Genomic DNA, 26,104 nt, shown 5'->3' with positions numbered 1-26,104 from the left:
TTATTAACTGCTTCCTGTTAAAGCCAACCTCAAAGCAGGTTACAATAACATTCAACGAAAGCAGTAATCAAAACATACCTTAAAACATTATATGAAATGTACAAGGCCAAATAAACATTCCAACACGAAGAGTCAGAACAGCAGTGCAATGTTTGAAAATATCATAGAAGCGTTAGCACATTGTTACATGTCCAGAAAGAATAAAAATGGCATTGCCTGGAGCTGAAAAGATGTAAAGATGGCCCCAGGCAGACCTTTCTGAGGAGGGATTGCAAAGTCAGGGGCTACCACTGGAAAGGCTTTCTCCTGGGTAGCCGCAATGGTTTGTGGGAATGACCTTGGGAGACAGGAGGAAGAGCTGCAGACTAGGTAACAGTCAGATAAGAGGCAGCTGAGTCCGCAGAAGGAACAGGGGTATGACAAACATCTCGGAAGGGAACTTTCCTAGTTTCCTGGACTGTACAGATGAGGAGGGAGAGATGAACTTGCAGCCTTACAAAACTGTGTTAATGTAACCTTATCATAAAGTTAGAGCTAGTACTTCTGGGTGTGTGTAATGGTATGGGGGAATGACCTTGGGAGACTGGGCCCAGAGACGCCGCCTAGGGAACGGTCAGATAAGAAACAGCTTAGTCCACAGCTGGATAGTGGGTGGGGAAATAGGCTCAGAAGAGACCGTCCCTAATTTCTCGGGGTGTAAAGGAAACTGGGAGAAGTGTACTTTCAGACTTGTAAGATTCTGTTAATGTAGGCTTACAATAAAGTAGAATTAGCTCATCTGGTTATGTTTCCTGTCTGGTTTACCTGGTAAGGCTGACAGTGTGCTTCTTGTCTGGACTACCTCGCAAAGGCTAACAGCAGCCACCCCCTGAACCTCACAATGGAGGGTACCTGGGGTAGGTTCTTCAATGGTGATCTTAGGGACCATATGAGAAGGGGCGTTCCTTCAGATATTGCAGCTCGAAAGGGTGAAGGCTGTATTCACACACCGTGCTAAGCTATAAAAGTGGGACAGGCCACTTTTCTCCATTTAGAGACTGCATTTACCTTTTTAGAACATCTGCCAGCTCTTGAGGTCCTCTGAGCAGCAGAATCCAGGTGTACAGTAAAATAATTGATGGGGGAAGTCAAGAATTATGAGCCCTTTTGCTTTTTGTTTAAGAATCAAGTTTAAGATTCAAGGTATATGAAATCTGGTGCCTTCCCTCCTAGTGGAAAAGAAACTGAGCTAGAAGCACCAGCTGGAGTAGCTACCCTTTTAAAATTAGTTTTAAATCACTGCAGGTCCTGTTTTAGAAGCTGGACCTGTGAACCGAGCTACTGTAGAGAAGCACTGTCAGCCTTACCAGGTAGACCAGACAGGAAACACAACCAGATGTGCTAATTCAACTTTATTGTAAGGCTACATTAACAGACTCTTGCAAGTCTGAAAGTACAAAGCTCCCGCCACCTCTTTTACAGCTTGATAAGTTAGGGAGGGTCCTTTCTGAGTTTCTTTCTCTTCCCGTTATGCAGCTGCGGGCTCCCACCCTCTTATCTGATCGTTCCCTAGGCAGCATCTCTTCCCCCTGTCTCCCAAGATCATTCCCAGGTGCCATTAAGATATGTGGAGACCATTAGCAAAACGTGAGCTTACCCTGGGGAAACAAGAAGTGTGAGAAAGAAACTCAAGATTGCTCCGCCTTGATTCTCTTTGGTCTAAGAGGGAGAGAAGAAGGGGAAGTATTGTCAGGCTTTCAAGATTCTGTTATTATAGCCTATATCGATAACGTAGAATTCCAGCATGTCTTGTGGAGTCTGTTTCCTGACCTGGCCTACCTCGAAGGGCTGACAGCTACTTACTTCATTCATTAGGAAAAGAGAGATGAGATTTCACCAAGCCTTTTTTGAGAGACAAAACATGGCAAGGCTGAGATTAGGGAACTGAGCTTTCCTGCTTAGGGAGAGAGAAAGGTTTCTAGGCATAATGGAACGACGGCTTGTGGCACTTTTTCTGACCATAAGTGACACTAATGGCATGATGTCAGGCCTGCCCTGCCAAAATCTTGACTGTCATTCATTCATTCATTCATTCATTCATTCATTCATTCATTCATTCATTCATTCATTCATTCATTCATTCAGCTATTCTTAAAGACACAGGAGCAATAAAAACAGATGCCCCACCACTGGCCCATTTTACAGAGATGGATGCTCAAGAGATCTTATCTAGCTAAATGCAGAAATGGAATGACAATTGCCCCAATGTTAGTTACCTCCTGCTCCTCTACATTTAACCATCGTTTATCATGATGTGCTGATGCTTATTTTCAGGCTGCAAACAGCTCCTTCTCTTCAAAGTGCAAGACTTGTTTTTCTGCAAGCCATCAGGGAATTTGGGGAGTTACAGTCTTACGTCTTTGGCACCTGAACAAGGAAAGCCGTAGCAGAATACTGCTTGTTTTGAGTAATTTATGCCACCAGCTTGTAAACGGCTTGGAACTGTGACCCTTTTGGCTTTTCCACAAGACAAATAGAGCAGGCAGTAACGGAGACCACTGGGTGTGAGCAAAGCGGGGATTCTCAGAGCCGGGAGCTGGTGAAGCCTGGAAAGTGGTTGATTAATGGCAATGCTCAGACTTGAGAAGAGGCAGGGAAGGATGGAGAGTGCCAAACAAGGGCAGAGTGGCACAGCTGCATTGGTGCCACGGATGGCTTTCTTTGGCCACGTGAGCGGTTCTGATGCAGGAAAAGGTGCCAACTGATTTGAAAACACCTGGGTGTCTTTGATGAGTCAATTTGGAGTAGGGTTAAGGCACCAGGCTAGAAACTGTGAGACTGTGAGTTCTAGTCCCACCTTAGGCACGAAGCCAGTGGGGTGCCCTTGGGCCAGCCACCCTCTCTCAGCCCTGGGAAGGAGAAGGCCAGGGCAAACAATTCTGAAGAACCTTGCCAAGAAACTGCAGGGATGTGTCCAGGCAGTCACCAGGAGTCAACATTGACTCAGGCATGCACATAACACAACAGGGTGTCTTTGCTGATGTGCAGGGCTGTCCGCAGGGGATGGTCAAAAAGATCAAGATGATAGCTGCAATGTTGCAATTGAAGCTTCACTTGGTTTTGATGGGCATCACATACTGATGTTCAGTTTATCATGGCTCTAACTCTCTCTCTATCACTCTATAATGTTAGAGCAGAGCGATCAGCATGCCTGGCACATGTGCTCTGTGAGCTGGAACAGGGATAACAAAGACCCAGTCTTTAATGGCAGCCAAACACACAGGATTCTTAAAGCAAGCCGGATGTTTGACTTCTGGGGGCCATCAAAAGTGTCAACCACTGAATTTCTCTGTATGTCAGGTTGGACTTCAAATGTAGGAGCAGGAAGGGTGGACAAGAGGGCAACATCCACCAAGGATTGCCAGTGGTGCCTCATGAAAGGTTGGTGCAGAGGGGCACCACTAATGTCCTCTGTATCAGCAGCATAGAGATGAGCTAATGTGATGAGTCACAAGTGATCCTAGCTGAAAAAGTAGCAAATAGAGGGAATTAAAATCCCACAGGCCGTTTTCTGTCAGGAAAAGTCTTTCAGATCCATCTGGTTGGCACCTGGAATTCGATTCACCCTGAACATAGATTTGGGGGATGGGGGAATCCCCATTCATAAACATCTAGTGGTTCATGGAATTAAATCCCCTCTTGCCTCGGATGACAAGGACAAAAAACCTTTCCAGAAAGCTCAGACATTTGTACATTTGGGAGCAGTGTGAAGATTGTCTGATACACAGTGTCTCCTGGTGAGCTTCTGGTCCAGCTGATCTCCTTAATTGATTTACACAGGTAGGAAGCCAGTTTAACTCAATTACCCATCTAGTCAAATCATGTCATTTCATTACTGTTTCTCTCCACCTGACAAGACACAGGCAAGGCATCTCGTGGTGGCAGCAGACGCTTGCAATGCATCTCTCTTTCCTATTAGGGTGGACCATTCACATGGGGGAAGCAAGATGTTCTAAGGGCACATCAGGGATCTTGGGGACACTGCTGGCTCATTAAAGAGTATGAGATTCAAGAACATCCTGGGTGAATTTTTAGAAACTGGGAGGGAGATGGTCAAAATCTTGCTGACCCTAAGATATGATGGGTAAATTTTATTTAGGATAGTGGGTCACAGTCTTAGAAGAAAGGAGGAGGACTGAGCTAGAAGGGGCAACTGGTTGGATGGAGGGGCAGAATTAGCTTTGAAATGAACTTGCAAGATTTGGTCCCAGAATCCACTAAAAGTGCCAACTCTCTACCCTCAATTCTCATTGTGGATTAAAGTTAAAGAATGAGAATATCCCAGGATATTCAGAATTTCCCCTTTTTGAGTCAGGAGATATCTCCAGACACACACACCAAGTCATATCATATCTGGGCTGAAAAATTCCAGATGTCCTCTAAATGGCAGCAGAGAGATACAATATGCCTAAACTTACCCATGGTTAACCCAACCAGGATTTATTTAATTAACTAAAGCTTCCAGATTGGGGCTGCAAAGTTCTGAATGAGCACTAGGTGGCAGCAAAGACTTTTTCCTCCATCTATTTGCTGCCATCTATTGATCTCTCAGTTTTTTGCAGCCCAGATTTGGAGTCCTAAATTTATTTTATTTTATTTTATCATTTATTTGTCGTATTTATATAGCCGCCCATCTCATATAAAGTGACTTGGGGCAGTGTACAACAATGAAAAACAATAAATACCTAAAAACAATTGCAAGTAAAAAACTATAGAAGCACACAAACAGGAGGGGATAATATTAATAAGGGAGCCTTATTAATATTAGTATTAATCTAATGAATTTAATCATCCCATAAACCAGTGTTGTCCAAACTTGGCCACTTTAAGATGAGTGGACTTCAACTCCCAGAATTTCCAAGCCAGCTGGCTGGGAAATTCTGGGAGTTGAAGTCCACTCATCTTAAAATGGCCAAGTTTGGACAACACTGCCATAAACTAACCACAAAAGCTGGGTTCAACTAATGCGCTAGTTAAACTATGGTTCCAGGGGTCATGAAAAGCCCAACTCAATGACAGCCTCCCTTGCGAGATGTTTTGCAATGACAAAAGTTAGGTTACTTCTAAAACATTCTGCACGGTAGTGTGTTGAAAAGGAAACACAGAGAACGTTATCATGAAAGTAAAAATGGGAAATCTTTTTTAAAAAGGGTTTGGACCAAAGCGTCTCTTAAAGTTTGTCTCTATTTAAGGAGCATCCATTCTTCTTTTTTGAAAAGCCGGGGCCTGAAGCTGAAAGGGGGGCGGCGCATTGCTTGTGATGCACCCTGGAGTTTGAAGCTGCACCGGCTCCCTTCTCTGACTGCCATACCTCGCTCTCGGTGGGAAGACAGTGGATCAATCCAGACGTCGGCTTCCCGGTTTCTCCCTCCTGATGGGCTCTATAATAGACATGTTTCTGTGCTGCATTGTTCTTTCTTCCCTTTTTTATTCAAATCGGCCTCTTGATCTGCAGAAAGGAGGAAAGTTTGGTGCTGTGATTGCCTTTTTCCGCTCACATCCGCCTCCAGGAGGTTCAGGCGCTGAAAACGAAGAAGCCAAGCCCTTGGATGAGAGGCTCTATGGAACTCCTCAGAGGCTGCTGGGCATATCCACACATTTGTGTCCTGGGAGGTGTCTTCTCCATTGTCCGCCTGTCCATCTGCCTGCTGGTCCTTCAGCACCAGCGCTCCTGCGACAGGTCTGGAAAGACGAGCAGATTCAATCAGTTGGTAGGCCAGGCAATTTAAAGAAAGGGGGGGGGGGGGTCAGCTGCAAAGGGCACAGATTAATTTGGCAGCAGACTTCTATTGAAGATTACAGCTGGGCTAGGAAGATTTTAATCCATTAATCGTATGAGTTGGTGTTGATTTAATTAAACCTGCCTGTATTTGCCTGGGTAAAAACAGTGTTTCTGAATACCTAATATTTTTAGAGCAATGCAAGCGTTTGGTATAGTGCTGTAGCAGCGAGGTTCCTTCCAGTGCTCAAGGATGCTGTGGTTTCTGCACACACAATTTATTTAACCCGATTACTGATGTAAACCATGTTCCAGGCATGCATGGCACACAGAACCAGAAGAGAAACCAAGTGGCCTGGTTCACGCAAAGCAGTAAGCCATGAAAAAGCTAACCAAAGTTAAACCTTAGACCAAGGTTAGCCTATTGTGCAAATTCATCCATGAGGTTTGTCCCTGGCTTGGCTAAGTGTGTGGTGTGAACAAAGCCAAAGTGTGACTTGTTCAGTTTTGACTTACGGTGTCCTCTGAAGCCAAGACTTAGGGTTTCTAAACCTCGCTTCCCATCTTTGAAGGGGGGCCCCATCGGCAGGGAGGTCAGATTGGCAAGATGGCCGCTGCAGTCTTGTGCTGTTCCTCCTCCTGAATACGCCTGCTGCACTGAAACACGTGCACGAGGGATGGGGCTTGCATTGTCATGCGTCTTGCTGATTTGGATTCCCCCCACCAGGAAGATGTGGCTAGGAGACCTATAAGGAGTCAAGCCAGAAGCAGGGCTCCTGTAGGGCTTTGGGGCAGCCTCAGAGACTCCTCAAAGTTGGCACAAAATGATGAAGGTTTTGCATGATGAAAAAATGTCCCGTCCAAAGGATGCCATCGGCTACATAAATTGAATACATAAATAAATAAATAAACTGCATGTAAGTTAATATCTTGCCCCTGAATATGCATGCAACTGACATCACGTGGAGTTTGGGCTGTAGCCCCTCCCACTTCTTTCTCCCGGCCCCGCCTTCTTCTGGAACACGACCCTTGGCTGCGCCTCAAGGACAAGGGTGGCCTCCCTGTTCAAGGGCATTGTGTGAACCAGGTAATTGTGTTGGACTCAACAAACCACGTAGCACTGTCCCTGGGGGTGGGGTGGGAGGTCAACAAAGGAAAGGTGGCGGCTGCCAGCATGGGATCGAAGCTCTCTCCCCATTTTGCACATTGCAACATACAAAAGAGGGAGCAGGGCTTTGATCTCACAGTCGCAGCTGCCATCTTAATTGCGCTGACTCCCCTGCATACACCCCCAGCACGATGCATGAATTCAGCATGTGCAAAAGAGAAGGGAGGCTTCCTTTCACAATGACGCAAAGATCATTGTTGTTTCTTTTTTTTTACTGTATCAAAAGGATTTCTTTTGTTATATTGGTAAAAAACTTCATCTGATTCTCAGTTCATTAGGAAATCTTTTCTTTAATAAGTGAAAGGCTGATTTAATTTGTCTAATGAATTAATCAGTTAAATATTGCATTTCTAATAGAATTCCATCTTAGGACCTTCATCCCTCTCGCTCTCAACAAGGACTACCAGATCTGGGCTGTAAAAATCTAAATGACCACTAGATGGTGGCAAAGACTCAGAGGTTTCAGTGTCTTGACCCCAGGCACATAGAAAAAGGGGTGGGACTTCCACCAGGTGGTTGCGGCTGCCATCTTGACTTTTTGGACCCCACTGAGGACACCCTCCCATTGTGGTAACGCTTGGGGACCCTGGGCCTCAGTTTTGGCTCCTTTGGCTTAGGATTCTGGCCCTGCAGCTGGAAGAGCCACCCAGGCTCAGAGGTGCTCCAGCTGTGATGCTAACAAAGTAAGCCTTAATATATCGGCTGGGCTGCTTGGCTCGGGAGAGCCGGTGATGGGGCAGGAATCAGCCGCCTCTGCCCGCAGGTGTGTTGTTCCTTCAGACGAAATGACTCCTTTCCGCGATCACTTTTCAAATATGTATGTTTTTTTTCCAGATAATTAAACTGCAATTACTTCACAAATAACACTAACCAAGCAATTAGACTAAGCAGGATGGGAGAGCCGCTCGCAGCTCTCGTCACCAAGAGCGGGTTGGGGTGCATCTGGGCGCTTGATGGAGGAAAGCAGGGAAAACTCACCGTCCTCAAGCGTGATGCCGTGTGACTTTGCCTCTTTCCTTTGGAGCCCTTAAAAGGAAAGAAGAGTTTGAGAAGCACATTTCTCTCGTCAATTCAGCAATGTTACACCAAACGGGGAATGTCGCTTTGGCGACTCTGGTGCCGAAATTTGGTGCTTTTCTGTGTGGCTAGTCTGCCGGGGGTTAAGAGACAGAGGGAAGGCAGATTCTGCAAGCCAATAGCTCCCTTTACAGTCAACGCTACGTCGGTTTGTTTGTTTGTTTATTTATTTATTAAATTTGTATGCCGCCCATCTCCCCCAACAGGTGCCTCTGGGAGGTTTATCTTAGGTAATCTTAAACTTTGGTTTGGCTTCTCTGTGGCGTACTCTCTGGGTGATCCCAGGTCACTTAATGGGCTTATGATTCAAAGTATAGTGCAATCCCAGAGAAGTGGGTTCAGTCAACAACTAGATTAACCACAGCCAAAGGTTTTTATGGAGTGCAGAACCCCACATCCCACATTTGGAGGGCATGGAACTCCTTCTGAACCTTCTGTTGCTCTTTGCAATCCCAGCAGGTCAGAGTTTGTTTGTTTGTTTGATTGATTGATTGATTATGCGTCATCAAGTCAGTGTTGACTTTTAGCTATCCGACAGATAGATTTTCTCCAGGAGGATCTGTCCCTAACCTGGTCCTTCAGCTCTTCCAATGGCTTTCCCATCATCTCTGTAACTGAGTCCTTCTGCCTTGCTGCTGGTCCTCCTCCTCTTCTCTTTCTTTCCACCTTTCCCAGCATCAGAGCCTTCTGTAGGGAATGAGGTCTTCACATAATGTGTCTGAAGTAGGTCAAAGCTGGACCCCCAAAATTCCTTTTGGAATTCTACTGGGACAAGCAGATTACAGGAAGAACTAAATGCCATAGGACAGCAGATTTCCTCCAAACTGGGACGGAATTTGTTTTCTTTATTCCTGTTTCCATGTGTGAAATTCTATAATGGAGGACCAAGGAACCTCTGCCTCTGTCTGATGAACAAGTCCCAGCTGTCAATAATGCTTTCTGGGGCACCTAGGATTTGTGGTTCAGCTTCATCCAGAGCAGGTGGTTAAAAAAATCAAGATGGTGGCTATGACTGTGTGTTTAAAGCCTGCCCCCTTTTTATGGGCTTCAGTGGTGTGAGAATGGCCACTCTCTTGACTTTTTTTGAACCCCCTCCCTTAGCACCCCTGATCTGGAGGGCCCTAAGTCATCCTGCTACTGTAAAGTCAGCAGCAACATATATCGCCCTGTAGTTTAAAAGATCTCTACTTTTCTGCAGAGTAATTTTGGCCAGTGAGACCTCCACTATAGACACCAATTCCTGGTTCTTTCTGTCAGGTTCGGTCAGCACGAGGCTTCAGGGAAGCACGGGGCTGCAGGGAAGCTCGCAACCAGACCACGCGGAATCCACCGGCGGTAGCTAGCGGGGAAAAGAGGAACCGAAAGCGCCGCTAATTAACGAGCCACCTGCGGCCAGCTAAACAGGAAAACCGCAGCGGAAGCTTTTAACTATGAACTGATAACGGCGCGAGCAAGCAAGGAACGGGGCCGCAGGGCAGCGAAACAAGATCGCAACGCAGCACAGAACCCGCGGGTCTGCACGTAGCAGGGAGGGGCCAACCCAGCCGGAGGGGGACTGGCAATCAAGGACAATGGACTCTGACCGACCCTGCCATCATGAACGATCAGGGGGACATTGGGGGCCTAATTGCCCACAGCCGCAACGCGATCACGAGGCGGGAAAAAGCGCGGGAAGGGGGGAATATAACAAGTGATGCAATTGTACCAAGCCAGTCCTGGCTTTGCTTGTGACTACTACGTTACGCATGAGTAAACCTTCTTTGTGAACCACACGTGTCACGAGAGTTTCTCTGTCGAACGGGGCAAATCTCACATAAAGCCAGGACTCACCGTCAGCGCTACCCGGTACCACCGAGGAGCGTTTTCTTTCTCAATACAGGCATGACCAGCGACGAGGAATCCGTGGGTCAGCTGGAGCACGAGGGATCCAGGCTCGCGGAAGGGCGGTCGGAGCCGCCCGGGAGCGACGGGGCAGCGGCCAGGGCCGGGCGCACTCCATCTGAGCGGTGGTCGATGGGCGTGAACCAAGGACCAGACGATTCAGGCGTTACGATGACCCGGGGTTCGGGGTTCCGGAACCGTGAGTGGAGCGAGGAATTCGCCCGACTAGAGGAGAGAGTCGAGCGACGCCTAGACGCCGTGGAGGCGATGCTCCAGACCCTACTACAGAGAGTGGGGCCACCGGCGGTGAACGAGGAGGCGAGCGACGGGGGGGCGGTCCGACACCCCCGCCGGCACCACCCACGGCGCCCCGGTCGGAGGACCAACGGGCGGCAGACGCCCTGAGACTTCGAGGTATCACTGGGAAGTTCTCAGGGGACCCCGAACAGCTGCCGCACTTTCTGACGCACGTCAGGGGGTTCATGCAGAGGGGTGGTCACCTATTCGCTAGAGACGAGGACAGGGTATCCTACGTGGCCGAGCTGCTAGATGGCCAAGCAGCCAGCTGGGTGATCGGGCTGTACGATGCCAACGCGGCGGAACTACGGAGTTTCCCGGACTTCATGCAGGCGCTCCGGGACAGATTCGAGGACACATTGAGCGCCAAGCGGGCGGAGGACGACATCCTACAGTTCAGACAGCGGGGCAAATCGGTATCGGAATATGCCCTGGAGTTCCGGAGGTTGGCCGAGAAGCTCGCGGACTGGCCGGAGTCCCTGAAGGTGAAGTATTTTAAGAGGGGACTCAACCCAGAGATCCTGGAACGGGCACTGGGGCGGGATGACCCGTCCACAGTGAAGGATTGGATCTGGCTGGCCGGAACGGCGGAATCGGCGTGGCGGCAGATCCAACAGAGCACAAGACGACGGGACCAGGCGAGGGACCGGCCGAGGGAGAGGACCCCCGAGGAGAGACGGAGCGGTCGACGGCAGTCCACCGGGAGGCGAGAGGCGACCAGAGCCCCGAATCTGTGCTTCCGATGCGGAGGCAGAGGCCACCGAGCGGCGCAGTGCCCGACGGAGCGGGAAGGCGCCCCACCACGGCCCGAAGTCAAAACCCCGCGTGCGAACGGGAAAAGGACCGGTGACTGACCGCGGAAGGGGGCAGTGGCGGCGGTGACCGAGAAAGGACGCGGGGGGTGGTCGACCCCGGAGACAGCATCCTCCGGAGAGGACTCGGAGCCGGCGGGAAACGAGGCGCGCTCGCACTGAACGGCGTCCCAGTGTGAGCAGGGGAGTCGAGGCGCGCGGACCCAATAGGAGACGAGGACTGCCCACCGTTCCGGGTGAGGATACATGTCCGGGGGGTGAGATCCGGAGGGGAGGCGCAGCTACGGGCGCTACTGGACTCGGGCTGCACCCACTGCTTGATGCACCCAGCGGTGGTCTCGGGGCTCGGGCTACAGCTGAGGCGCCTCCGGGAGCCCATTTCATTCAGCCAGTTAGATGGCACGCTGGCAGGGGGGGGGCCAGCTCAGTATTACACCGAGCCGGTCCAGATGACGATCGGGAGTCACCGGGAAGAACTGAGGTTCGTGGTGGTCCCGGTGGCCGACTACGCGGTGGTACTCGGCTTGGCGTGGCTGCGGCGGCGGAACCCACGAGTCGACTGGACGGCGGAGGCAGTGCGGTTCGGGGTCGACAGACCGGCGAGGGGCGAGAGCAGAGGGGACCGAGCCGTGGAGACGGAGGCAGCCGCAACCACCGGCGGACAAGCGGAGGGTCCGGGACACCGGGAGACGGGGCGAGAGCAGATGGGGCCCGAGACCCGGGCGGCAACAGCAGCAGCAGCAGCGCCGGGACCCCGGAGACCCGCCACGATCCCGAGGCGAGGGGAGGCAGCGGCGACTGGCGAGGCGACCGCAAAGCGAGGGGCCGGACCCGGGGAACCCCCGACGGGTGGCGGAATCCCGAGGCAGTATCGAGACCTGGCGGCAGCGTTCGGGGAGAAGGAGTCCGACCAGCTCCCACCATACCGGCCCAGTGATTGCGCCATCGAGCTAGAGCCAGGAGCGACCCTGCCTAAGCCGAAAATGTACTCCCTGTCGAGGAGGGAGATGGGGGCCCTGCGCGAGTTCATAGACAAGAACCTAGCGCGGGGATTCATCCAACCCGCGAAGTCACCATTAGCGGCCCCGGTGTTATTCCGGGAGAAGAAGGACGGCTCGCTCCGTATGTGCGTAGACTACCGGGGGCTGAACGCAATCAGCACGGAGTACAAATACCCCCTCCCCCTGATGAAGGACTTGATGTCGCATCTGTCGAAGGGGAGGGTGTTCACAAAACTGGACTTGCGCGAAGCCTACTTCAGAGTTAGGATCCGCGCAAAAGATGAGTGGAAGACGGCGTTCAACACCCCGCTCGGAAGCTACCAGTTTTCCGTGATGCTGTTCGGATTAAAAGGGGCCCCGGGGTATTTATGCAGCTAATAAATGAGGTGCTGCACGACCTACTCTACCGGGGCGTCCTGGTCTACCTGGACGACATCCTCATCTACACCGAGACCCTGGCGGAGCACGTGAGCCTGGTGCGCACGGTGCTCCAGAGACTGCTGAAGGCACAGCTGTACGCAAAGCTCTCGAAATGCGAGTTCCATCGAGAGCAACTAGACTACCTCGGCTACCGAATATCCAGCCGGGGAATTGAGATGGACCCGGCGAAAGTAAGGGATGTCCTGGGCTGGGAAGCGCCGCGAACCCGGAGGCAACTCCAAAGCTTCCTAGGGTTTGCGAACTTCTATCGTCAGTTCATCCCGAACTTCGCCCAAATCGCCCTTCCCCTAACCGACCTGCTAAAAACCAAGGGCACTGGGAAACCCCCAAGCCCAGCATGGCACTCGCGTGGACTGCAGAATGCCAGGGGGCGTTTGAGGAACTAAAACAGCGGTTCACCGCGGAGCCGATCCTGCGCCATCCCGACCCAGACCGGCGGTTTATAATCCAAGTGGATGCATCAGACGTGGCAACGGGAGCAGTCCTGCTCCAACCCAGCCCGGAGTGGCCATCCACCCGTGCGCCTACGCCTCCCGCAAATTCACCGAGACGGAGAGGAGGTGGATGGTGTGGGAGAAAGAGGCGTACGCGGTCAAGTGGGCGCTGGCCACGTGGAGGCATCTACTGGAGGGGGCAACTGAACTGTTCGAGGTGTGGACGGACCATAAGAACCTCGAGGCCCTGAAGACCCCGCGTAAGCTATCCCCCAAACAGGCACGGTGGTCCCAATACTTCGGGAGGTTCAGGTTCACACTGAAACACATCCCCGGGAAGCGCAACTTCTTAGCGGATGGACTGTCTCGCATGCCCCAACACGCCAGCCTACGGGAGGAGATCGTGGACTCCGTCATCCCCGCCAGCAGGCTGGCTGCAAAGGCGGTGACCCAAAGCCAGACCAAGGGGGAGCGACGGGACGCGGCGTCTGAAGTAAGGCAAGGGTTCGCGGAGGCGGCGGAGCGGGACGATTGGCTCAAGCAGAACCGAGAGGCGCTAACCGGCCAAGAGGGGTTGTGGTGGCACGAAGGAAAGCTGTACGTGCCCGAGGGTTGCCGACGGGAGGTCATGGAGAGAGCCCACGACAGCCGGAGCGCGGGGCATTACGGCTTCGTAAAGACACTCCACTTAATCCGGCGGCAGTTTTGGTGGCCCACGCTCCGGAAGGACGTGGAGGCATACTCGGGGGGTTGCCCGGTGTGCGCAACAGCGAAAGGAGCCAAAGGCAAACCTAGAGGCCTACTCCAGCCGGTAGCGGAACCCGACGGCCCTTGGCAAGAGGTCGCCATGGACTTCATAGTGGAGCTCCCGGAGAGTAAGGGGAAGACCGCCATTTGGGTGGTCACGGACTTATTCTCCAAACAAGCGCACTTTGTAGCGTGCCGGCGAGTCCCCACGGCCGAGGGGCTGGCGAGACTGTTCGTGCAACATGTCTACCGACTCCACGGCGCACCTCGACGTATCGTCAGCGATCGGGGCGGCAACTTCATCGCGCGGTTCTGGCGGGAGTTCCTGAAGCGGGTGGGGACGAAACAAGCCCTATCCTCCGCGGCGCACCCGCAGACGGACGGAGCCACGGAACGCCTGAACGGGGGCTCGAACAGTACCTGCGCTGCTACGTGGGGCACCAACAGGACGATTGGGCGGAGCTACTACCATTCGCGGAGGTGGCATACAACAACGCCGTCCACAAGAGCACCGGGTTCTCTCCGTTCAAAGTAGCCACCGGGAGAGATTTCGTCCCCATGCCGGAGCTGCCTCAGCCGGAATCCCAGATCAACTCCCTGGACGCCTGGTTCGCCCAAATCGACGAGACCCGGCGAGCGGCGCACGCGGCATTGCAAAGAGCCAAAGCCGACTACAAGAAGCACGCGGACCGCAAGAGGCTCCCCGAGGAAAAGTGGAAAGTGGGGGACCAGGTGTATCTGTCAACCAAAAACCTAAAGACGCACCAGGCATCGAAAAAACTCAGCCCGAGGTTTGTGGGGCCGTTCCCCATTTCGGAGGTCATCAATCCGGTGACCGTCAGGCTGACGCTCCCGAAAAGCCTCGGGAAGATCCACCCGGTGTTCCATTGCAGCCTGCTAAAGTTGCACCAGCCGGGGAACGCCTGGCACAAGGCGGAGGGAGTACCACCACCCATCATGGTCGGGGGGGAGCAGCATTTCGAAATCAACCGGATACTGGACGCCCGGAGGCACAAGGGGCAGACCCAGCTCCTAGTGCAATGGAAACATTTCCCCAAGTCCCACAGCGAATGGGTGAGTAAAACCCACATAAGGGCGCCGGACCTAGTGCGGGACTTTTACAGCAAATACCCCGGGAAGCCGAAATAGGGCCGAGGGGGGGGAGTTGTCGTCAGGGGGGCGGCATGTCAGGTTCGGTCAGCACGAGGTTTCAGGGAAGCACGGGGCTGCAGGGAAGCTCGCAACCAGACCACGCGGAATCCACCGGCGGTAGCTAGCGGGGAAAAGAGGAACCGAAAGCGCCGCTAATTAACGAGCCACCTGCGGCCAGCTAAACAGGAAAACCACAGCGGAAGCTTTTAACTATGAACTGATAACGGCGCGAGCAAGCAAGGAACGGGGCCGCAGGGCAGCGAAACAAGATCGCAACGCAGCACAGAACCCGCGGGTCTGCACGTAGCAGGGAGGGACCAACCCAGCCGGAGGGGGACTGGCAATCAAGGACAATGGACTCTGACCGACCCTGCCATCATGAACAATCAAGGGGGACATTGGGGGGCCCAATAGTCCACAGCTGCAACGCGATCACGAGGCGGGAAAAAGCGCGGGAAGGGGGGAATATAACAAGTGATGCAATTGTACCAAGCCAGTCCTGGCTTTGCTTGTGACTACTACGTTACGCATGAGTAAACCTTCTTTGTGAACCACACGTGTCACGAGAGTTTCTCTGTCGAACGGGGCAAATCTCACACTTTCACTGACTGAGCTACAGGATGCAGCTGTAAGGCTCTTGCCCTCAGGGAGGCTCCAAAGTGTCTGATCCTTTGTCTTGTGACTAATGAACGCACTAAATCAAATTAGAAAGCAAATGAAAGGGGTAGCAATCCATTGGGTTGGGAAGACTGATTGATTGATGGGATATGTGCCATCAGGTCCATGTCAACTCTTAGCAACCACATAGATAGATTTTCTCCAGGAGGATCTATCCCTAATCTGGTCTTTTAGGTCTTTCAATGGTGTACCGATTGCCACCATAACTGAGTCCAACCACCTTCCTGCTGGTCCTCCTCTTCTTCTCTTTCCTTCCACCTTTCCCAGCATCAGAGCCTTCTCCAGAGAGCTGGGTCTTCACATAATATGTCTGTGAGACTAGGCTGAAGCTGCCAGAACTAAAGATGAAGCAGACACGTAAGCAAAGATGACAAAAAGCTAAAAAACTTGTCTAAAAGTTCCCTTCGGGGAGGTAGATAGGAAAGAAACAAGTCTTTAAGGAAATGAAGGAAAAATGTCACCTGAATCAGACAAAGGAAGTTGGGACTCAGCACATGGAAAAAACCTGATCCGGCTAATCAACAAAACAAAAACTTTTGGGGATAAAAAGGGGTCCTGAAGCCCACCCACTCCTTGAATTGTTTTTTTGGATCCAGACTTGGCGGCTTCTATCCCTCTAGCTAGTGCCTGGCAGCCTAGTTGAGAAGGACGTGGGTAAGTGTGGATGAATATGTGTGTGTGTGTGTGTGTGTAAGAAAGAGCAAATGTACATTATAACCAGTAAAGTTTTATCATTACTTTAAATTTGCTGGGTCTCTGTATATTCCAAAGAACCTGTTGTGCCTCTGTTTTCGCTTGAAAGAGATGAGTGTGTGTCCCTAATTATTTCCTGGCTGTTGACCAGGGCTGTGTGTCTTGTCTGCTCTAGACACATCTATCTGGAAAACCCAGGTAGAAAGCAAGGGGGGCTGACAAGATCCCTGTGCCTCAACAGGCTGTGAGTGTGTGAGTCAGTGACCATGAGCTGAACTGGGAGTGTGTGTAACATGTCCGAAGTAGGATAATTTGAGCCTGGTCATTTGTGCCTCTAGTGAGAACTCTGGGCTGAGTGAATGGACTAAAATCATATCTGAAAGCAAATGAATGGGCTAGTAATCCACTGGGTTGGGAGGACTGCTGGAAGAAATTGTTGAGAGGGGCAAGGCACAATCTCCTCTTCCTCTTCCTCTTCCTCTTCCTCTTCTTCTTCCTCTTCCTCTTCCTCTTCCTCTTCCTCCTCCTTTGCAGCCCTTCTCCATCACTTTCACTAAAGAGGCCCTGAGCTCTTCTTAACCTGCAGTCTTAGTAAATCCCAGGATGGGTTCTCTTCAACATTTAAATGTCCTTCTGTGGTTAGCATCCTGGACTGATTCAGTCTAACATTGTGTCAGACAGATGAGGCTTGGCATGTTTTGACCTTTTTCTTTATAAAAGCATTTTGTTTGTCAAGCAGCGGCAGGGGGAAGCAATAAAAGAAATTTCCAGCAGAGCTAGCTTGGGAAAACCTGCTCAAGGAGAGGTCTGCAACAGTCATAGAGGTGTATAACAAAATTGGCATGAAAGCACACGTGGGCATTTGTTAACCTGGTACACTGAAACTCTCTAGTCCTATTTGTTCATCTAATACAGTTTATTGGCACCAACAGCCAACCATTTCCAGGGTTTCAGGCAAAAGGTCTGGAAGAAAGCAAGGTCTGTGTTACTGAATTACATAGCTATAAATGCAAATGCACTCATCGGTAAATGAACTCCATAAAAGGGTACTGCAGATCCCTACAGGGTTGGCTAATCACCTGAAGACAGAGTTGTTGCTTTCCTCCATGTCTGGCTTCTCCTGGTTAGCTGGACTGGAAACAGAAAAACAGGCATTCAAGACTTCAAGAGCATCTGGTAAGAAGGTTTCTTTTAGAAAGGCTAATAAACCATAAAGAAAGAATTCCAGTGGCTGCCACGTATTAAATGCAAGCCGTAATGATAATGAAATCTAAGTTCCAATCCTTGTGCCTCTCTTTCCAATCCATGTGATGGGCTAGAAGGTGATCTCTTGGCGGCGGGGAGAGAAGGAAGTTTCCATTTGTCTTTTGGTTTGGTAAGACTGATCTGGAATCAGGTTCTCTGCTTGTATCAGCCCTATGAGGTAGACCGGATCAGGGGACCAGTTCTGTAGGAAGGGTAGAACTAAGCATTAGAGAGCAGCATTTCTCAACCTTGGCAGCTTGAAGATGTGTGGACTTCAACTCCCAGAATTCTGGATGTGATGGAAAAATAATAAAATAAAGCTGGACACTCTTCCCCCTTCCCCCTTGCCTCTCCAGCAATCTCACTTCCCCACTTCCTCCTGCCATTCTTTGCTCATGCAAAGCTGGATTAGCTCCAACCTATTGCATGACCCAAGAGTGATCATGTTCATACTGAAACAATGGGAGGGCCATCACCTGTCTGCTTAAGGGTTTTTTGGTTCTTATCTCACAAAAGAAAAACCATTTATCCCCCATGTAACACCTATCCAAACCTATCCTCCAAACAGAACCCTCAGATTTCCCACCTCTCAACCTCAAAAGTGTATAAATCCTATGCTTTTCTATGGTTCAGGGTCCCTCTTTCTTGAAAGCAGGCACCCAAGGATCATTGCAATAAATATGGTTCTTCTCCTCAGCGTTGTGCTCCTATCTTTGGCAAAAATGCCACGACATGGAAGTTGAAGTCCACACATCTTCAAGTCACCAAGGTTGAGGAACATTGTTATAGAGAAAGGCTTCAGTAGCAGAAGCTTGCAAGTCTGCCTGTGTCTTTCCTCCTCCCCCTCTTAGACCTTGGTGAGTCAAGAAGGAGACAGACCAAGCCTCTTCCAAATGCTGTCTCCTTTTCCAGGGCATAAGGAGCATTTTTGCCCTTCTTGTTTTCATAGCAGCTTCAGAATATTTTCCCCCATGGCCATCTCCATGGCTCTCTTCAGCCTGTGCCTATCTTAGAACTGGCTTTCACACTCTGTAACCATGTTCTGACAAATACACTTAATAACTATATCAGTTCTCATCAGTTAGGGATTAGCCTAACCCGCAAACCATGCACATGTATTGCTCTTGAGCCTCTTTTATGCGCCCCCCTCCAAATGGCACCACAACTGTCAGCAAATCATCCAAAAACCGTGCTGAAAATTTCCTCCAATTTTCAGTAGGAAATCAAATAAAATGGGAGTCTTAATCCTCTAATAGGCTTAACATAGCTGATATTAAAAGCAAAACAAAACCTACAGAAAAGGAGAAAATGACCTGAAATGTTCTCCCAGCCCCTCCAGTAATGTCATCACATCACCATTTTGCTTCATATAGCCTTCGGGCACCAAAACATTAATTAAAACTTGCGGTCTTTGGCTGAAAAAAATCACCTTTTTCTACCTTATATATGCTCTTTGTTTAATCTCTCCCAGAGCACCAGCTCTGGTCAAACCCTCCAATTTCCCTTCAGCTGTTCCATTAGTTATGTTTTATATCCAGGAAGAGGTTTGGAAAAACCAGTGAAGAAAATCAGATTATTTTGTTCATACAGAGAAAAGTGAAATGACTTTCCCAAACTCATTCAAAATTCAGTATGCTCTCAATTATGAAACTCCTTGTGCCTAGAGCAGTTTTCATCCATGGGCTTTAGCAATAATTTGCTTAGACCCTTCTGGGGCTTTCTCCAGACCAGTCATAATTCTTCACGCTGGCGGTTTGACTCACCCTGCCAGCCCTTCCTGGCTGTCTCTGGTTGGCCCTGCATGCCCAGTCAAGATCTAAGGGCTCTATCACCATGACCTCACTGGCCATCCAAGGTGTTGTGATTGCAGAAACCGATGGTAGTCTGACTGGGAATGTTTTGATTTGCATGACTGATGATGGACTGATTGTGAGGGTCACTCAGAGCTGAGGAAGGACCTGTCAACCACTAAACCCAGTCTTTCTCCTCCCTGTTTTACCTAACCATGCCTTTTTATCAAGCAGGCACCGAACGCAACCAGTTAGGACCAGAACTTTGCAGAAGGTTTTGAATCAGGACAGAATTGTCTAATCCCCCTTGGATACATGTCAGTCTGTTCCAATTACTCCAGTACATCTTGGGATTGATCTAGGATGTACAATAGCTAAGAGACTCCAAAGCCAAAGGATGGCTATTGGCCTTAAGGCCAACGCCTCCAGTCACAATGGGGAAGCTCCCCCAGCCTAGATTCTTCAGCGGATCAAATAGCAGAACTGCTATGAGCTAACTGCGCATCTCAGCATGTTGGAGCAATAGCATTCTTCCATGGACATTGGCCCAGGTTTTATGTCGTTCCCCATGGAGAGAAGAGAGCTGCAAGTGTCAAAACGCGGCGACAGGTGACTAGCTGTTGTCGACATCAGGGGGTTAGCTGTCACGCCATCGCAGCTTCCCGTGGGCCTCCTGTGGCTCAACACACTGGAAGAAGCTTTTTCTGGTTGCTTAATAATTAAGCTTCCCAGATTGGTTGAATGGCTGGAGCGAGAACCTTTTACCTGCAGAGCACGCTAAATATGGATTTAGAAAGTCTCTGTGGGTAAAGGTGTGTGTGGCGATAGACAGATACTGTAGATCTTCCTTGTCAGCAACCTTAATGGCTGTACAATGAGTTCAGAGTCTCTCCCGCCTCATCTTCGTTTTGAGCTAGGAAGGTACGAATGCTTCCATACCTTCATAAGATGAAGATTTTGCTGCATCTATGAAACCCTTCTTTCAGGCCCTTATGGAAATACCTTAAGCAGGTGCATGTTACAGAATCGGAGAACTTAGAGTCCTAGAGTTAGAAGGCACATGTTTAGACGACTGAGTTCAACCACCTGCTCGGCAAAGAAATCCAAATTGAAGCAGCCCTGACAGATGGTCTTGTCTCTGCTTGAAGATGTCCAGCGAAGGGTAGCCAAGCAGTTCTCTTGGTAATTGGTTGCACTGAGAAATGGTTCTTACTGTTAGGAATTTTTATTTGAACACTCTGTTCGCCTCAGTCCTCTTGTAACTTAAATCCATTATTCTGTCTCCTTCACTCTGGAACAATGAGGAGCAGCTCCTGACTTTCTTCTGTGAGACATTCTCAAGGCCAAACAAATTCAGCTCCTCCAGTCTTTGTTCCTCAGATTTAATTTCCAGTGCTCTGATCTTCTTGACTGCCCTTCTCTGAACCTCTCTCAGTGTGCCTGAATCTTTCCCAAAATTTATTCCCAGAACTAGATGCAGACCTCAGTGATCAAAGCAGAATAAAGTGGAACCGTTACATCCCAGGATTTGAAAATTGCAAACTTCTGTTGATGCAGCCCAAGATGCTATTAGCTGATCTTTATTTTTTTTCCTGCAGCCATTCTATATCATGCCAGCCAATGAAGCACTTGTTGGTCAAACCTTATTCTCTCTCGTTATGATCTGTGGGTCTGAATAGAGGATTCCTGAATAGGAATAGAGCTGCAACGGAGGTCACTGAGAGATAAAGAAATAGGATGAACATGTTCAGGTGACCCCCAATGGATAAACTGAAAAGAAATCTTTAAAAAGAGATATATTTGAATAGCATGAAACCTGTCCCAAATTAGTCCAAGGAGGACAGAGCAAATTTAGTTGAGTAACTGTTTGGAAAAAGAGAAAACAACAAAAAAACTGAGAAGGTTTGAATGAAGTAGAATATCCTGGGCAGGGATATCTGGGGGTGGAGAGTGGGCGGGTGCTTTCAAAAGCCAAGATGGCAGCCATGATTACATGATCAATGGTCCATCCCATTATCAACCTGCATTGCATCCATGACACATAGAAAAAAATGAGCTGGGTTGCAATTGCACTGATAAGGCCACCATCATGACTTTTTGGACCTCCTCTGTGGATGTCCCTGATCCTGGAGGTGGTGTTTGGATAATACGGGATTCCCACACTCAAGTTCCAAGTCTGAGTTTATACATTGCTCTGAAACATAATGTAATTTCTTTGGTTTTGGTTTAATGTCCAGCCACTGTGGTTTACCGTTTAACATACTGTAAGCATCAAGCTGTGTTTATTCCATAACGCATGATTTAAAAAATCGATGCCTTAGCATGGCCAGTAAATCTAATGGGTATGATTTGGCCCCCCCACAGCATCTCTTTGAGGCAAACTTTTTAAGGCGTGAAACAACGCTCCATTTTCAAAATGGTTTCGGAATCAATGCGTCTTGGGCCCTGCTGGAAATATTAAGGAAGGGTGTGAGTTGTTTTGGAGGTGCCTTTCATCGCCACTCATTTTTACATACGCACCAGCTTTCCTGATCCCCTCCAAGCACATAGGCCCTGCTGGCTCTGAAATCTGGAGGTTGCAGTTCCACCACGCTTGGAAGGCAGAATTCAGCGAAAGTTGCCCGTCTGAAAATAGGCAGGGCTGAAACGCTCATATCACGTGAGCACCCACTTTCGGTTTCTAGATCATGTAGAAGTTCCTTAGCAATTGACATCCCTGGAAACAAATGCAGGAGCTCTTTATAAGAACGTTGCTTGCAGAGTTGAGTCTGATTATTTCTAAACTTCCAGCTCGCTTTGCTCTGCTCTGCAGCCTTGCAAGATCTCTATAGCAACTGCTGTAGCCTGTTCTTGCACACGATGCACAGAGAACTCTCGCTCCGGAGAGACAGAGAAAGAGGGAGGAAGGGAGGGAGAAATCCTGTCTCTACTTCACATCCTCGGGGAATAGGCCCTTCTGTTTGTAGTCACAGAGGAGATCCTGCTGAATTTAAACAGTACCAACTGAGATGGTCAGTTGCAACTAATCAGGGCTGCAAGTGGCGTTTCTGTATAGGAAGGAACACTGTCTGGGTCAAATCTGACTGAGCGTTAATAAAGAGGCATCTGAGTTAGTCACTAGGAGGGAGACAGGCTTGCTTCAGGGCACAGGGTTCTTGCAAGCTGTGATGGGAACTCAAGAAAGCAAAAGGATTTTCTATGATTGGAGGGATAAGGTAGAGGGTGAAGGGGGATGCTTCCGAACAGCCTCCCTCCCAGCCCTTCTGCCTGCCTGCCTGCCTGCCTTCCCTCCCTCCCTCCCTCCCTCCCTCCCTCCCTCCCTCCTTCCTTCCTTCCTTCCTTCCTTCCTTCCTTCCTTCCTTCCTTCCTTCCTTCCTTCCTTCCTTCCTTCCTTCCCCATCCATTTCCTTCCTTCCTTCCTTCCTTCCTTCCTTCCTTCCTTCCTTCCTTCCTTCCTTCCTTCCTTCCTTCCTTCCTTCCTTCCTTCCTTCCTTCCTTCCTTCCCCATCCATTTCCTTCCTTCCTTCCTTCCTTCCTTCCTTCCTTCCTTCCTTCCTTCCTTCCTTCCTTCCTTCCTTCCTTCCTTCCTTCCTTCCTTCTCTCTTTCTCTGCTCTGCATTTGATTTGGATGGCAATTGGGAGAGAGGGTGGGGCACAGCTTAAGCATCCCTTCCCGAGCCCCTATTTGATCCTATTCATGGACCCTTCCTTCTTACACGGCTTGAAAAATAAACGGGGGGGGGGGGATGGAGGGAGGGCACAGTTCAGTTCTCTTGGACTGTTTGGAAGCCCCGCCCTGAACAATCTAAACTGCTCTTTCCAAATTTCACGCCCTGAAAAGGTCTCTCTTTGGGGATTTGGAAAAGAGCAGCCTCCTTCAGGGGCACAGAGACCTTGTGCTCTGCCAATGCAGGGAGTGACTGAAGGATCCGACTTCCCGGCTGATGCTGATAGCAGCGAAGCAAGTCCTGAGCAGTGACTCATACAGAGCAGCAGTGGGCAATCTCCCCGCAGGAGGGAAAGTTCTGCTGAGTGTTTGAATGATCTGATGCAGAGACACAGTTGATGGCTTACTCTCCACCAGCCTAGTGGAAAGAAGGAATGCCCTGAGCCAGTTATCATGCAGAGTCACAGCAGGGTTCTCCCAGTTTCACTTGGGGGGGGCATTCATTTCCGGTGGCATGTTAGCAGTTCTACTTGGCAAGGGGTACAGAAACCAAGGGGATCTACCTACGCAGTCTGCGTCAGGCACTGAGGCACACTCAGGCAGCCTGTGACACGCAGGGCTCCTTCTAATCATATAAGTGAACAGCATCTCTTGCCCGATGGTGTTTGTCTCGAACCGTCTTGCTCCTGCCAGCCCCACGCACCAAGAGCCAGCCCCTGACGCTTTTTGTTCAGCTGAATCAATTTCCCTTGAGAGGTGAGGAAGGAGATGAGTTTTATTGAAGGGTGATTAGGGAGAAGGAGAGAGGAAGCGTCCACCGGTGCTAGTGGGAAGGTGAGAGGTCAGAAGTGGCTTAATCTTAGAGAACGGTGAGATTTCCACGGAGAGGTTTGCAACTGCTGCCTCGTCTGGAGCAATCGTGGTGGAGGAAACCTTTTCTCTGGCACCATTTCCCTGATCTAAACTAACCCATGATGCGGCTATAAATCCCCCTTCTTAATGGGGTCCATTGGATGATCAGAGTCAGAGGCTTTTCCTAACTGTGGCACAAACGTCCTCTTTTTTGTGCTGTGTTGACACCTCCACATGGTCACCAGCCCATACCGGAGTCATCCTCAAGTTGCCTTTTGTGGTTCCAGTTTTAAAGTAGAGTTTTTGCTCTTATCCTGATGTCCCTTTTGCCGTGGGTCCAATAGGGCTTGCTTCGCTGGCCCTTCAGTGGCAGAAGTGGCTGGGACTGGCTCGGCTCCTCTCGGTCACTTTAGGCTGGTGTAGGTGTATCTCCTCCCTTCGGGTCCCAGCCCACCCTTCTCCATGCCCACTGGGCAGCGGGAGAGTCTGGTTCTATCAAACCAGCCTCTCCTTCTGTACCCACCAGATCTCTGAGCTGATCCCCAGCTCAGAGATTCGGAAGACCTTGATCAGCTGCTGACCAGCAGTGGCTATGAAGGGGCTATACTAAAGTGGAAGAGGTGGAAAGAGAGAGAAAGAGAGAGAGATGATTCATGGCATAAATCTCCCCGCACCTGCCAGTGGTTTTGGACACTTAGCACTCTTGCTGAAATAGCGCTAAACCCGTGCTCATTTATTTTTGGACAGAGGTTTAGTACGCTTCTAGAATAACCCTAAACCTGCACCTGAAAGGAGTCTAGCTATCAAAATCTGCAGTTCTGAGTTTCCCGTGCGTTACTTCGTCTTTCTTCCTTAACCCTAACCCTAACCCAACCACTGGCAAAGGATACAATTTACATTTTTCTGTATGCTCAAGAAGAAGATACCGATAATTTATAATTTGGTGCCCACCGGATATTTCTCATAATTCTCAGATGCTGCCTAGAAAGGATGAAAATGAGACCCCAAAACATCTGGAAGGCATTGGATTGGGGAAAGCTGTCATAAATTGAGTTGACGCAGTACAGTTAATCTTAACCCAAGATTAACCAATCCTGATTCAATGGGCAGCCTGGTTCACAAGCATACTAAGGCAAGGTGGAGTTCCCACAATACTTTAAATTCAACGAGATGGGCAGTGACAAATCAGATAGATAGATAGGTAGATAGATAGATAGATAGATAGATAGATAGATAGATAGATAGATAGATAGATGATCCAAGTTGATTTTAGCCCAGTGTACCCTGTGGCCAAATCCAGCTAGAGAAAGCAGGAAAGATGCTCTGGAAAAACTCTGGTAGCATTCAGTTCAAACACAGCTCTGTAATTAGGATGAAGCCCGTAGGTCTATTACTCCCAATTAGACCACTATTTTCCCCACCTAGGACTTTTTAGAAGGACGATTATTGATTTTTAATATTTGTTTTGAGAACAGGAACCACTGTAATTTAAAAGAAGTAGGGTAGATGGTGCTGGTGTTTCCTTCAAAACGGCTTTAGGACTTGAAAAAGCCTTTAGTAGTTCTCTTAATTTAGTGTGTTTTTCATGATCACAGCGATGAGGAGCCTCCAGTCTATGGGCTAAATGTAGTTCCCCATCTGGCCAATAAGGTCCTTTCCAAACATTCCCTCTTCCTGGGGTTCAGAAAAGGAGAAGCTTTAATCTCCAAACAGAGCTGATTGGAAGCAGCAAGAGTCTTTAAATAGGCCCCATTGATGTTAATAGAGGCTGTTTGCTGCTCTGCTGGTGGCAGAATCCAAGAGCAACTCATGGCTGGGTGAAAAAGGAGCTGCTCAGCCCTTCCCTACCCGCCTGCAAATGGGCATGAATGTATGAGAGCTTCATTGTTTTCAGGGTGGGCATTTTTAAGAGAATCCACTGCTGGGGAAGGAAACTTCACTCCCCAGAGGATGACTCCCTTCTGAAAAAATCATACTAAAACCAGGTTTTAAATGACCTCCACTGGGGATCATGGAGGCATAATTGCCATACCCAGGTATTTCCATACAAGAACATCTGAGCTGTGGATGGGATAGCCATGCTTGCTTGGGTTGGCAACCCATATAGGATCTGTCTAGAACAGGTTCAGCTCAGGAGCCAAAGTAGGTTATATATTTGTCCTCTCTAAGATTGCAGTGGTAAGTGGGAAAGACCTTGATGCAGCCAAGGGAACGGTCAGATAAAAGGCAGCTTAGCCCACAGCAAGAATGTGGATGGGGCAAGAGGCTCAGAAGAGACCCGCTGTAGTTTCTTGGGCTGTACTGGGGATGGGGGTGGTGGTGAGATATACTTTCAGACTTTCAAGGTACCGTTCATGTAATCTTACAACAGAATTACAGGTAGTCCTTGCTTAACAACTGTTCGTTTAATG

This window comes from Python bivittatus, unplaced genomic scaffold, assembly GCF_059951505.1.
Source record: "Python bivittatus isolate LINGU-HERP-01145 unplaced genomic scaffold, Pbiv_v1 ctg000040_np1212, whole genome shotgun sequence".
NCBI classification, from domain to species: domain Eukaryota; kingdom Metazoa; phylum Chordata; class Lepidosauria; order Squamata; family Pythonidae; genus Python; species Python bivittatus.
This window is presented reverse-complemented; position numbering follows the sequence as displayed.